This window comes from Cygnus olor, chromosome 1 (assembly GCF_009769625.2).
Source record: "Cygnus olor isolate bCygOlo1 chromosome 1, bCygOlo1.pri.v2, whole genome shotgun sequence".
NCBI classification, from domain to species: Eukaryota; Metazoa; Chordata; class Aves; order Anseriformes; family Anatidae; genus Cygnus; species Cygnus olor.
The window spans coordinates 177,872,265-177,885,385 of record NC_049169.1 but is presented as its reverse complement, the minus strand read 5'-3'; positions in this window follow the sequence as shown (position 1 = coordinate 177,885,385).

Genomic DNA, 13,121 nt, shown 5'->3' with positions numbered 1-13,121 from the left:
GCAACCCATACAATTTACAAAGAAGTAAGGAATGAGCAATTGCAACTGACAACCCATAAAGATTTAAATAAATTTGTAATATGTATTAGTCTTGAAAGAAGAAAGGCTGCCTTTCAGAGTTATTTTGTCCTAATAGACAAAAAGCTACCAGCTATTTAAATTTTAGTTCAGCTATGATAAAGAGGAAACCTGAACTATTGTGCCTTACTAAGACCATGGATTACCAGTACCTAACTTCAGGCACTGACATTACCGCAACGTCTAAATTCAAGACAGCAAGGTACGACTCAAGGCTCCTGCCTTATGACTGGTCATGGGAAGTGGCTACAAAGCTGGCATTCAGGCAGGTAAGGGCAGAATCCATCCTTTGCTCAGCAGGTTCTGCATAAAGAAGACTGGATCTTCCCTCCACAGTCCAACCATGCTGGGAGAGGGGGAATAGCTCCCATCTTTCACTTGGGACACTACTTTTCAGGCATCATGACAAGGTGTGTGATACTGCAGTTAGCTGAGGGGAAGCAAGTGTGGGGAAAGAGCACTTGGTCTTCATCACAGGTAGCTGCAAGAAGATTAAGGGTTATAATATCCATAGAGATGACTTTATTCAAAACACAGAGGGCAGGAACATGTCTGTGGCAGTGACTTTATCTCATCCCAATTTAGGCTCTTGGGCAGACAGATCTTGTGCTCAGTCCAGTCCCAGATCCTGCACTGGCACCCTGTTCAGCAGATGCTGAGTATGGGGAAACATCTTCAGATGTGCCTCTGGAAATGCTAGACAACTGCTCCTCAGCCTCCTCAGGTCTTCCAATTTTAGTGAAATAAGGGAACAGCACTTTAAGCAAGCTTTTCAGTGTTAGGGACCATGATTGCTATTGCCCAAGTGCTCCTAAATCTGCAGAGAATCCCCTTGCTGTTGCTTCTCCCCCAAACCAACACCGCTCACTGAAGGTGTCTGTCAGCAGAGAACACTGCCACAACCAACACACGTAAGCAGTGATTTATTCCTGACACTTCCAGAAGAGGCAGGTCGCTCAAAGGTCGTAGTGCTGCAGACAAAGTAAATAGCTTGCTGTAACGTATGTAGTGAATAATAATTATAGAATAGAGGAGAGGAGAAGAAAATGCACATTTCCCATTGTTTTAAATTTATTGAATGACCAGAACCTGGGGAAATGCAGTTGAAAGATGTGGATAGGAGATCCCTCTTGCAAAGGAAATATGTCTATCAATCCACGTAATGTAATATGACAATCTCATACATAGGGCAAATTCACATGTAAATGGCAACCTTCCAATTTGCCAAAGACGTAAGGAACAAGCTGTTAAAAAATAAACTTTTTTTTTCTCTTTCCCTATCCCTGCCTAAAATACAAAGTGCACCATATGTAATGGATGTACTAGTGCATACCAATCCAGCTATCCATTAATTTGTATGTTTTAGCAAAAACTGACTGTGTCTACAAACACTCCACAGACTAATTTTCAGATACATGAGTTTTTGCTTGGTTTACCTATATGTTTTCTGAGCTCTGTGCCAAAAAGAAATTCCATTATTGCACTGAAACATAACATTGACACATGTCAAACTGCTTGTTTTGTATGGGCTTAAGCATACTTTCTCTTTGTGCTTTTTGTAGTTTCATACATATTAGACACACATCTTTGGGTTTTAATTATAAAATTAATGTAGACAGCAACCAGAAAGAAAGCTGACAAATCTAATTTCCCAAGTAACTCAATATCATCTCAGAATCTCTGAGGAGGAAAAGAAAAAATTATGTCCAAGGGGTTACAAAAAATTTCTGAAGGGACAAATTAAAAAGCAAGCAAACAAAAAAGCTGATCAGATTAATACAGGAGTATTTCCCTAGTGTCAAATTCAATATTTATCACCAGCCAGAAGAATGTGATGGTATTTTAAACATGAAATGACTTTTCATACTGCTTCCAGTCCCAGACACTTAGGGGGAAAAGCTATATAGATATACATCGTAAATGCATCTTAAAAGAAAATAGTTTCTAAAAATAGTTCTTTAATGACCCTATACAGTGCTGTGCTAGCTCAAACCATGTAAACTCCCTCCCATTCCTCAGATTTAATCTAAATTTTTTTTTCAAAGTGACTGACCTCTCCCAAGAATTGATATAAAGAGAGGATTTCTATAATGTAAGCAGAGAAAGCTGTTAAGAGGCACAGACATGCTGAGACCTGCACTGCTGTGGAAGGGGCACAGGGAGCTGTTATGCTCCATGACAAAATGTCACAGAAACACAAGGATTATCTTGAACGTACAAAAAATAAACAAACTTACAAATTAAAATATATTCCCAGACAGCAGTTGGTTGTTCTGCCAGCAAGAAGGTCAAGAAATACAAGGAACAAAGAGAAAGCGTCATTTACCAAACAAATCTGAACTCAAACTTAGATCTAAGGAAGTTTTTTTATTATTATTATTTTTTTTAATTATTATTTTTTTTTACTTTATTTAATCCAGTTGTTGAAGTTTTCTATTCCTGTGTCCTCCTAGGGAAGAGTATAGGACTAGGAGCTGCACATACATCCATGTCTCTAAGATACTGTTGCATCCATTGAAGAGAAGCTTGCTGATGATGTGCTGCTGGAAGTAATCATGCCTTCATTAGGTAGGCTGAAGATAAATTAAGAGACATGTCCTGGAAGTGAATTTTGCCACAAGCTCATCAGCTGCAGAGAGGCTTCAGTTACTTTGAGCAACAGCTTCTGTTTCATCATGGCAAAAGGTTGTAGGCTTTTCCCATCAGCACGTGCACCAGAGATGACCCATCCCTGTGAGGATAAGGAGGCCTTCCACCCAACATCAGTGGTGTCATCCCAGCAAATGACAGTCATATCGATGACTGTGATTGCAATGACAAGTCTGGATGTAGCTAGACATGGATCAATATAAAAAATTGTTTCAGAGCTGATTGCACTAACTCCAGTGCCAAATTACTGCCTCCTAAGTAGGTTGATTACAAGCTAACCATTACCAATACACTTGTTTGAACTAGTCCCTAAGTACACAATCGCCTGTTTCCTCTCTCAAAATACCAGTATTCAATCTATTGTAAAACAAACAGCTCTGTAAGGATTCAATATATTCAAATATGAGGGTCAGATCTTCAGAGAGTTCAGTACCTGTCCCCACTGGCCTCAATAGAGAAGCCTTTACAGTCTGTGGAAAAGTGAGTTAATAGCCTAAGCTGAGATAGTCTGCAGGGCTCTTCAGTTAGCCAGATGTAGGTGCCTGCTTTAGGGTCACGTGTGCACTCCTGTATCCAGCCAGCTCAAGACCCAGAATTCCCATTACGTTCTGCAGTCTATAAAAATACTACTTTTAATCCATAACCAAAAAGTACTTTGAGGTTCTTCTAGCTTTTGGCCAATGAGTCTTGATGATTTTTCAATCACTTCTGTGTCTTAAACAGTATCACTGTGAGTTGTGCACAAACATACTTGGGCTCTAACATGCAAAACTTTTAGGAATCTTGTAAAAGCTTTCATTTGAAAGTTGAATTTATGCAAGTGTGTGTTAATGACTTGGCATCTTAAAGGGGTTATTTTGAGTTCTATCTTTAACTTCATTACCGTTAAATTATTCCAAAGAGATGCTGGCAGCTTGTGGCCTAATGCTTTGAACCAATTTAAAAATTCATATGTAGAGTTTGTGATAGTCCACAGTCAAGAGGACATTTCAGCAGTGGGAAGCAATTAAGCAGTCTTTGGGAGATCAGGAGGTGATTACCTTAGATGCACAATGTTGATCCTTGTTCTATATATTTTCTGCATAAAGTGAATTGGCAGTCAAAACACGAACAGGCGAAAATCTATCGCAAATACTAAAATCATGTAGTGAAACACAAACCACATAGTCTTTATTTTGCAAGTAATTATTGAAGGCTGAATCCTTCAGTTTATTGTCTTGCCACATGCACATAGTAAAGTCGTAAAGCTTCCAGAAATCAGGTGCCATCTGAACAATCAAACCCATATGTTTTTCACTCCTAAAGAAGATCCTAAGAGAAAACAGAATCTTGAAAGAAATATTCATCTCCAATAATTTGGCAGTGCCCTGTAAAATCAGCAAGCAGCCAGCCCAAATATCAGAAATGTATTCCATTTCCCTTATAGAAGTAATATAAAAGGTTAAAATCAGGGACTATTGGGCTTTTGTAATCCTTTATGTTATCCTAACATGGCTGTTGGGACTGCTGGTGCTAGAAGTTTCTAACTGTGGAAAAATTAGGGAATATAGTTTTTCCACACAAACTCCACAAATAAAAATTGTTCTTCCTTAGCCAATGCTGCACTAAATCACTGCAAGGAAAAGAAAGTACAGACAACTTAATGTACAGTTAGATTCATCCACAGGTTAATGTGGTCAGCATAACATCTTTTAGTTACTGACCAAAGAGATAAATGACATGCTATGATCAATGACCACAGAATATATTTGCCTCACTCTAAGATCTTTTTAGAAATGGGAATTAAATATATATATATATCTTTAAAGGTAAAATCTTTGCCTTGTGCAGTGTTTTCTTGATTAGAAGAAACCTTGTTTTCATAACGATGATTTTGAGGGTAAAAGGAAATGTAAAGGGCAATTCTGATACATGAACAATTTATTTTCCTGTCATACATTTCCACGCCTCCCGAGGTTTTTGCTAAGCACTGTAAAGTTATTGTGGGATAGGGGACAATTGGTATTACCACTATAAAAGCTTCCACTCAGTTGTCCCCAGCATGAATCAGAAGTATAAATTGCTGCACCTAAGTGGGAGAAGTAAGAAATACACTGTTCCCACTGGAAAGATAAGTGACTGGAAATGAGCCCAAAAATTTGTGTTTAGGAGTCTCAAAGCTGGAATACTGCTACAGTGGATTACCAGGGAAACCAGAAATGTGCAAGAACCAGAGCCTAAACATCTGACAGTTTTTGCCAGGCATGTATTTTGGAGAGAGATTCAGTGTGCATAAAGAGCTCGGATTTACTTCACTGCACATCTCAATAAAGAGATATTTTCTACTAAATTGCTGTAGGACATCATTTCTCTTTGTTTGAACCTTCAGTTTCTTAGAAGTAGTGTGCTCCTGTGTAAATCCAGTGACCCTGAGTTATAGCAAACAGCATCTTATTTTTGCCTACCTGAATGCTCTGGTATGGTGAAGGAGGGAGGAAGGAAGCTTCTGTGCCAATTTAACTCCTACTCTTTATTCTCAGCAACACTGGACCCTCTATATGTCTTTTGCCCAGTGATGGAGCTGGAACACCCACCCACCCTAAATATTTCCTCTTTTGAAAATATTGGCTATGTGACAGCCTCCTTCCAGCAGGCAATTATAGGAAGAGTCCCCTTGCCATCTCTCCCTTTCCATCTTTCCACTCCCAAAAGAAGAAGAAGAAGAAAAGGGGAAGATGGAGATGGAGAAGGAGAAGGAGAAGGAGAAGGAGAAGGAGAAGGAGAAGGAGAAGGAGAAGGAGAAGGAGAAGGAGAAGAGAGCAGGAAAACAAGAAGAAATGAAGAAGAAGAATAAAATAAGAAGAAAGAAAAAAGAAAAGTCTTGCTACATCTTGCTTAAAATCCCTGCTACATCTTCTGGGTTTTGATTCTTCAGCCAGCCTTCAATCCCGCCTTCAAGTTTTTTTCCCTTGCACTTACAAGAACTGGGAATATATTTAACTGAAAGGTCTCAAAAAACACCAAGGACCCTGAGACCCTGGGAGACCTAGCCCAAACATGTGTGCAAATGCATACAGTTGCGCGCACACAGCTTCTCCGCAAGGTCTACCATCAATGTAAATTTGCCCTAATTCTGAGAAGTTCACTTCTAACCCTCCTCCACAGTCACACATACTCTAATGCACTCCCTCTTGTACAAATCCACCCTCTCCCACGCTGACATATATATTCTCTCTCTCCTTCACCATTCTTTGCCTCTGAGTTAAATTACTCTACTGTGGAAATTGCCATCAGCAGTTTTCACCCTTTGCTGCTCTTTCAAGGAGTTTATGCAGTGATGCAGTCATGATATTCAATTATCTACTTGATATCTTTTAAGATTTTTTCCAACTATTTGCACCCATGTGTTACAGGATAGCATTGTTTCTCATGACTTCCGTGTACTTAGGGCATGGGCTGGGTGAATGAGGTTGCACTTTTGCGTTGACTGAGCTCAAATGGATGTTTTGGGAACTAGACTGGTCCCATTATAAGGTCTCTGACTAAGCTTGGAAGCTTCCAACCACTTTTCAAGTCATGCCTGGTGCACATTTGCATTTTATAGGGAGAAGGTTAGTTCAGAGGCTGAAGTGGTGTCCTAAGAACTGGAGGTAGTCTCAGATCCTGGTGTTGTCACTAAGGGAATAGATGTCCTTCTGGGCTTTTTGCTAAAGTCTGTAATATCACCCAGATTCTTCTTCCCATCTTCACAGCTTGTGGTGAACAGTGTGATAAGTGAAGTGAACACTCTGAGGCTGTTTCAGTATAGTCAACTGGGTTGTCTTAGCTCTAAGCATATCCCGTAAGGACACTGCAATATTCCCAGGTTAGAGATGTGAAAGTTGCTGTGACCCATTTTCCTTTAAAGTAAGCTTGAAAAGAAGTGAGGAGGTCCCAGCTGGAGCTTAAATTCTTCATCTCTTATTGACTTTCTCAGGCCATGAGAAGAGTCTTCTAACTTTTTTTGTACTTCAGTTTCTCAGTTATAACAACAGCTCTTTAAAACGTGGAGAAATTTTGAGGAAAACACATTAAAGACTGTGGGCACTGTCACTCAACAGATGGAACAAAGGACATACAAGTGCCCAAGAATTTTGTTTGCTTGTTTGTTTTTTGTATGTGAGAGTAAAAAAACAAATAAAACAGGTTAAAATGCTTACATTTGGGATGGAGGCAAGAGTGCTGTAAGTTTTACTTATTACTTATCTCTGAAACTCTGAGACACTATAGAACCAGTTGGTGTAAGAATTACACTGTTATCTACAGAGGCTGATGAGCTGAACCAGCCCTGGAAGATGATTCTATTTATTTATTTATTTATTTATTTACTTACTTTAAAGCCATTGCTTTAGATTTATTCTTTGTGAATCACTAAAAATGTATATTTACATTTGAAGGTTGCAGAACCTCTCTTATGAAGACAGGCTGAGGGAGTTGGGGTTGTTCAGCCTGGAGAAGAGAAGGCTCCAGGGAGACCTCATAGCAGCCTTCAAGTGCCTGAACGGGGTCTACAGGAAAGCTAGGGAGGGACTCTTTGTCAGGGGGTGTAGTGATAGGATAAGGGATAATGGCTTTCAACTAAAAGAGGTTAGGTTTGGTTTAGATATAAGGAAGAAATTCTTCACTGTGAGGTTGGTGAGGCAGTGGCACAGGTTGCCCAGAGAAGCTGTGGCTGCCCCATCCCTGGAGGTGTTCAAGGCCAGGCTGGATGGGGCTTTGGGCAACCTGGTCTGGTGGGAGGTGTCCCTGCCCATGGCAGGTGTTGGTTCCTTCCAACCAAAACCATTCCATAAATCTATACAGGTGTATTTAAAGGAGAAAATTTGTTGTGGATTGAGGAAGTAGATGAATCTTTATTTCACATCAAAATGGTGGCTCCTTCATATTGATAATTACCTGTCAATACCACTGGTGGTTATGTCGAAGAAGCTGGGCTTAAGCATTCAGTGGCTGAAGGACGAACAGCAGTGATAATTCATTTCTCACCTAAAGGAATGTCAAAGAAGCAGTAGTTTAGGTAAACTGTAGCCCTTGAATATCTAGATTAGTATCTAGAGATATCCTTGAAAAGTTTCCACTGACAATACCTGTTCCTCCATAGCCCAAGTGAAAAGGTCAGGTTCCAAGAACAGCTTTCTGTTCATGAGAAATGCTGATTTTGTGCGAAGCGAAGGAAACCTTCACTCAGCTGTTCTGATCTTTTAAGTAAATATTTATTTATTTTCTGTATGAAGTTATAAAGTTTCTTGGGAATACAGATAATGTAGCAGGAGGAAAAGTAATTACCGTAATTTTGCCTGTGCTTTTGGAAAATAATCCATCTGATATGCACTCCATTTACATTTTGTGAATTGCACAGCTCAGCATATGAACATCTTAACTAGATGCATGCAGTCCCTGTTTATCAACCACTATCATTCTCAGGCTAACAGAAGCACTTGTCTTGGCCTCTTGCTTTTCAAAGAACATGTGACTAAGAGGTCATGGACTTTAAGCGTGCTTTGCTTCCTCTTTTTTGAGAAATGGCCTGGTTGCTGCTCAGAGATGCTCCCTGAGGGTTAGCAGTGCTTTGAAATGGGAAAGAGGAACCTCAGCCTGTGAAGGCAGCCAGGCGCTGAGAAGTTGCCTGTTCTTTTCTGCATGGCTCTTCCCAGCATTCTGGGAAGGGGGTGGTACAAGCATAAAACCAGCTCGCTTTCTTCTTCTTCCTAGATGTTTATTTTCTAACAGAGGGAAATATTTATCACTCTGATTTTCTGGGGACAAACAGACTCTGAAGGAAAACCTCATGAATTTCCTGTGCTATAGATGACATCAAAAAAGACATGCTTTAGGAAGAGAAGTGACAGCCTGCAGGGAATGAGAACTGACCTAGCATCCATGCCTGCCAGGTAGCCGGAGGATTGTCTGTTCCCATCAACATGAATGAGGACTGAAGGCACTCAGCACCTTGCATGATTAAACCCAAAGTGAGAGCAACCTTTCTCATCAAAATTGCGCTCCCTTCCTCCCTCCCAAAAGGCACATCGATGTGTACGACTGCTATCCTCAGTAATTGTTTCCAACTGAGCTCTTTTGACCTCCCTTTCCATCATTTGATGGGAGAGCAAGACTTTCATGCACACCAGCTAAGAGATTCAGGAATCTTCAAAGGCAGCCCACAGCTACTTCCATTGCCCACACCACCTTTTTCTCCCAAGAAAAGTGCTTTTTGGGCAACTACAGGGCAGAGCCGGGTGGCTATTTTCTCACAGCAAGATGGGATGTAGGAGACAGGCCTCCTTCCCCACCTCCATGATGTGGTTGTCACAGTGGCACCACCATCATGGAACCAATGCAGTGGGAGGAGGGAATGGAGGAAAAGGAACATCCCACCTTAGCTCAGCATCATCTGTGCCTGCAGGAGAGCATTTCCAAGCAAAGCCTGGGAAGGCTGGAGAATCTCCATCACAGTTTGCTGCTTCATTCAGCGTAGGTTCAGGGTCTGCAAGGATATCCATGTCACCCACTGTCCAAGCATGTGAAGAAGGCAGGCAGGATGCCCTCTGCTTGGAAAAGTCTGAGAGCTTCTCTCCTCCCTGTCCCTTTCCTACCAACCCTCATGGCAGCTGAGCTGTGGCTTCCCATTAGGCTGCTAGCAGCAAAGTTGTTTTTTATATTCTGCTATGTTTTGCACAGAAATCTGTAACTCTGCAACAGCATTCATGTGACATACAACAATACATTTTTTTTTTTTCTGCTGAATATTTTCCCCTTAAAAACACTTTCCTTTGCAGAGCAACACACACAATATTTCTAAGGCATCGAGCTTGTTACACAGATTTTTCCTCACTGCCTATATGCCAAAGCATTTCACAGCAGTAAAAATTATGAGGCTGCATACAGTGAAATGTAAGGAAAGCTGTTGCAGAGCAGCACTGCACAGTGTGTGTGGGAGGGGGAAGGAGGAGTCAGTCATGAGACCAACAACTGAAGGAGAAATAAATTAAGAGTCATAAAACAAACTGCCATTCAAAACTCCCTTTCCACAGCAAGGCCATTACTGTGCTTTCTGACAGTTTTACAAAATGAGGATAATTTGGGAACGATCCTGAGGATACATCTCTGCTCCTGTCCTGTGGCACACGTCAGACCTCTTCCACAGCCACGCTCTGAAATCCAGCAGAGCGCAGGAGTGGGGCATTCATAAAGATAATGAGAACAGCCATAGTTAGAGCAAATGAATGAAAAAGGGAAAGGGAAGTAAGGTTTGGCTTCCAAAGCAAAACCCTTTGCCAACTGCTCTCCCACTGGAAGCCCATTGCCCAGTGCTTCCTTGCCTGGCATCTAGTTGTGTTATTATCGGTACGTATGTGTCCCACAGCAGTATCCTACAGGCTGGGTAGGCAGATCACTGGCTCAGTTTGTTGGGACACCCACCCTATGATCAATCTGTGTTTCTGCATTCAGGAGCCCTGAGTGGATGCATGAGTTTCCCAGGGTACCCACCTACCTCAGACAGGCATAAAAAGATGAAATAACATCTGGATGAGCTGCATGGAATGGCACTGCCACAGCACGGAGTATCCTTGCATATATTGAGGGCAGAGAGCTCTAAAGGAGAAAAGCAAACTGGACAGTAAAAATGCTAACGTGGTGGGAAACACACGCCCCAGCCTATGCTTTTTATTGTCTACTGGCAGATACAGAGGAAAATGTAGCTGGCTTGGGGACCCCCTGTATCTATCTGCTTCAAAGTGTATGAAGAAAATAGCGGTCACAAAACGGTATGGTGTTAACACCTATCCCGGTGCTTCGCTCCTGAAGAGATCCCGCTTGCTACTGCCAGTGTTGCAGAACAATGTAAGATTTTTTTTTAATCGATTGCACTTACGTATAAAAAAAATACGCCCAAATTACTGATTGTTTTGTACGTATAAACTGTCAGTGTGAAATAGAGAAGAAACTGGTGATGTAAAATATAAAATAAATGTGCCACTAAGTGCTTTCAAAATGAAAGGAACATGAATTTTTTTTTTACTGACCTCTCACCTTAGTCTTACAACATCTCTTGAGACACTGAACAAACAAAACATTGCGTGTGTCTCTCATCAAAGCTCATTTCTTCTCATTTTCACCATGAATCTCTACCCTGGCATGCTCGGTGAAAAGGAAAACAACCAAAAGGAAAACTCTGTGTAATGGAGGTTGGATAATCTTCTGCCTTTGGAAGAAATCTCTACAGAAAAAAAAAAAAAAATATATATATATATATATATATCACTTGGTACTGCTTATTTTTTACACCTTCTCCTCTGCTTCCCATACACCCTCCCTACCTGTTGCTGGTTTTGTGGACTAGCCATCTTACTTGGATTACAAACAATTACTTGTTCTTGTCCAAAAACACTGCAGATGCCAGTAGGGCTGTGAAAATAATAGTCAGCTTAAAGCCTCATCAGTAACTATACCAGATAAAAATTGAGTTCAAAATTAAATGGTTAGTGGAAATAAATATACAAAACACAGCGTCACATATGGAAAAAAAAAAAAAAAAAGATGACTTTGGGAGAGATGTACTTGGGATCACTGGATGCAATGGGTGTGCTTCCCGCCGTACACAATTACCACTTCTTTTCGTGGGTATGACACATTTGTGCAGACACTTATATAGCTCTTGTGCCTTCAACCAGCTCTGGTGCTTGCCTGCACAACTGCTGCCCCTACAACTGCACGGAGTGAAGATGAGGAATGGGAAAACGTAGGTCGCTGAATCCAGTGGTACTTTTGAATACTTTTTCATCCTCTTTGGGTGGCACGTAATAGAAAAGATTTAGGAATGCCTTTTCCTCCAAACACATCCATAACAGCAAGCTGTTCCTGAGCAATCAAGATCCTTACACACCTTCTGGCTCAGTATCCAGACTCTTATCCATTTCTCCAACAGATTGAAATACAAAATCACTTGGGTCTTGAAGCAAATAACTCACAAATTCAGATGCTATTTCCAGTAAGGTGTGATGCCTCTGTTGCAGCTGTCAGCAAGATGGTAATTTACTTAATTTTAAGTGTGCAGCATGTTAGAAGCTGCTTGTGCTTGCACTGGTGTGAAAGCAGATGGGGTCTCTTGTTTCTTGTGAACTGCATTTAGCCAGCCTCATTGCATGCACACCAACCTCTGCACTGCGAATTGCTAGGGTTTGCTATTGCTAGTTAACCAAAGCCAATTTCACAAAATTATTTGTGCATTGCCACAGTCAAGCACCTCACAGATGCACAATATGTATAGCAGAACCACAACCTATGTGGAGAACATCCATCACACATGGTGGGTCAAACAGTGCTTCCCAGTCAGTCTGTGCAAAGCAGAGAGACACCAGTATGTTGTGCAGATAACAAACACGAACAAGAGAGGCAGATCTTGCCTAGAGCGGTGGCATCTGAGTTCCATGTTCTTGTTTCAAGGGTTGTTGTTGTGTTTTAAGCAAACAGTCTTTGGAGCAGAAAACAAATCCCAGGATTTTCCATCTCTTTCCTTATCATAGGACATGTTCTTTGGGTTCTTCAAAGACATACAAGAGCTACACACTACAAGATCAAGGGCACGCTTCCCATTTTGTTTTGAAAGACACCTACACATGCCAAAATGTTTTGTGTAGCACCCAGTCCATTAGGCACTAGACATCCTCAGAGAACAGCTAGCAGTGGAGACCCTTGGTATCACTGAATGCCTAATGTGTATTCAGGGTTTTGCCAGGAACTTACAGCACCGTGGCTGAATTTTTTACAGGATTCTCCCTTTCCTCACAGGTGACAGAGCACTGAGGAGGTCTCAGATCACTTGTAGAGGGGGCAGCCTGACAGCAGGTGCGAGGTTATTTGTTGGAGGTTATTTGTTGAATTTAAGGTTGGAGGCCACCCCTTGCTCTTTTTGTTGTCGAGTTGATGCTGGCCCATGAGGTTGCAGATGATTCTGGTTGCACCTGGGTGTGGCATCCCCAGGACTGGAGACCTTCAGTGATGGAAACCCACTGTGTGCAGCCTTCTTGTGCCTGTCGTAGAGCAGGGTAGTAGCAGAGCAGAAGTTTCTAGGATCTCCACTTTGGATTGTCTCAATGCCATCCAATGCGTCTATTGTAGGGACAGACCTTCATTCATATTTAAACCAGCAGCAGTAGCCTTCTGGGATTCTCAGCATGGTACATGGACTACAATGTACTTCTGAACCATCTGCCTTATCTGGGAGAAGAGCTCTCTCTTTGAATGTGATATAACCTGATCTTTCCCAACAGGTATTGATTACATTTTTGTCTTCCTTCAAACATTCACAGGTCAGTTGATGCCTGTGGCCTTTTAATTAAGTAACAACAGGCTCTGTTGTAATGACTGGTGACCTG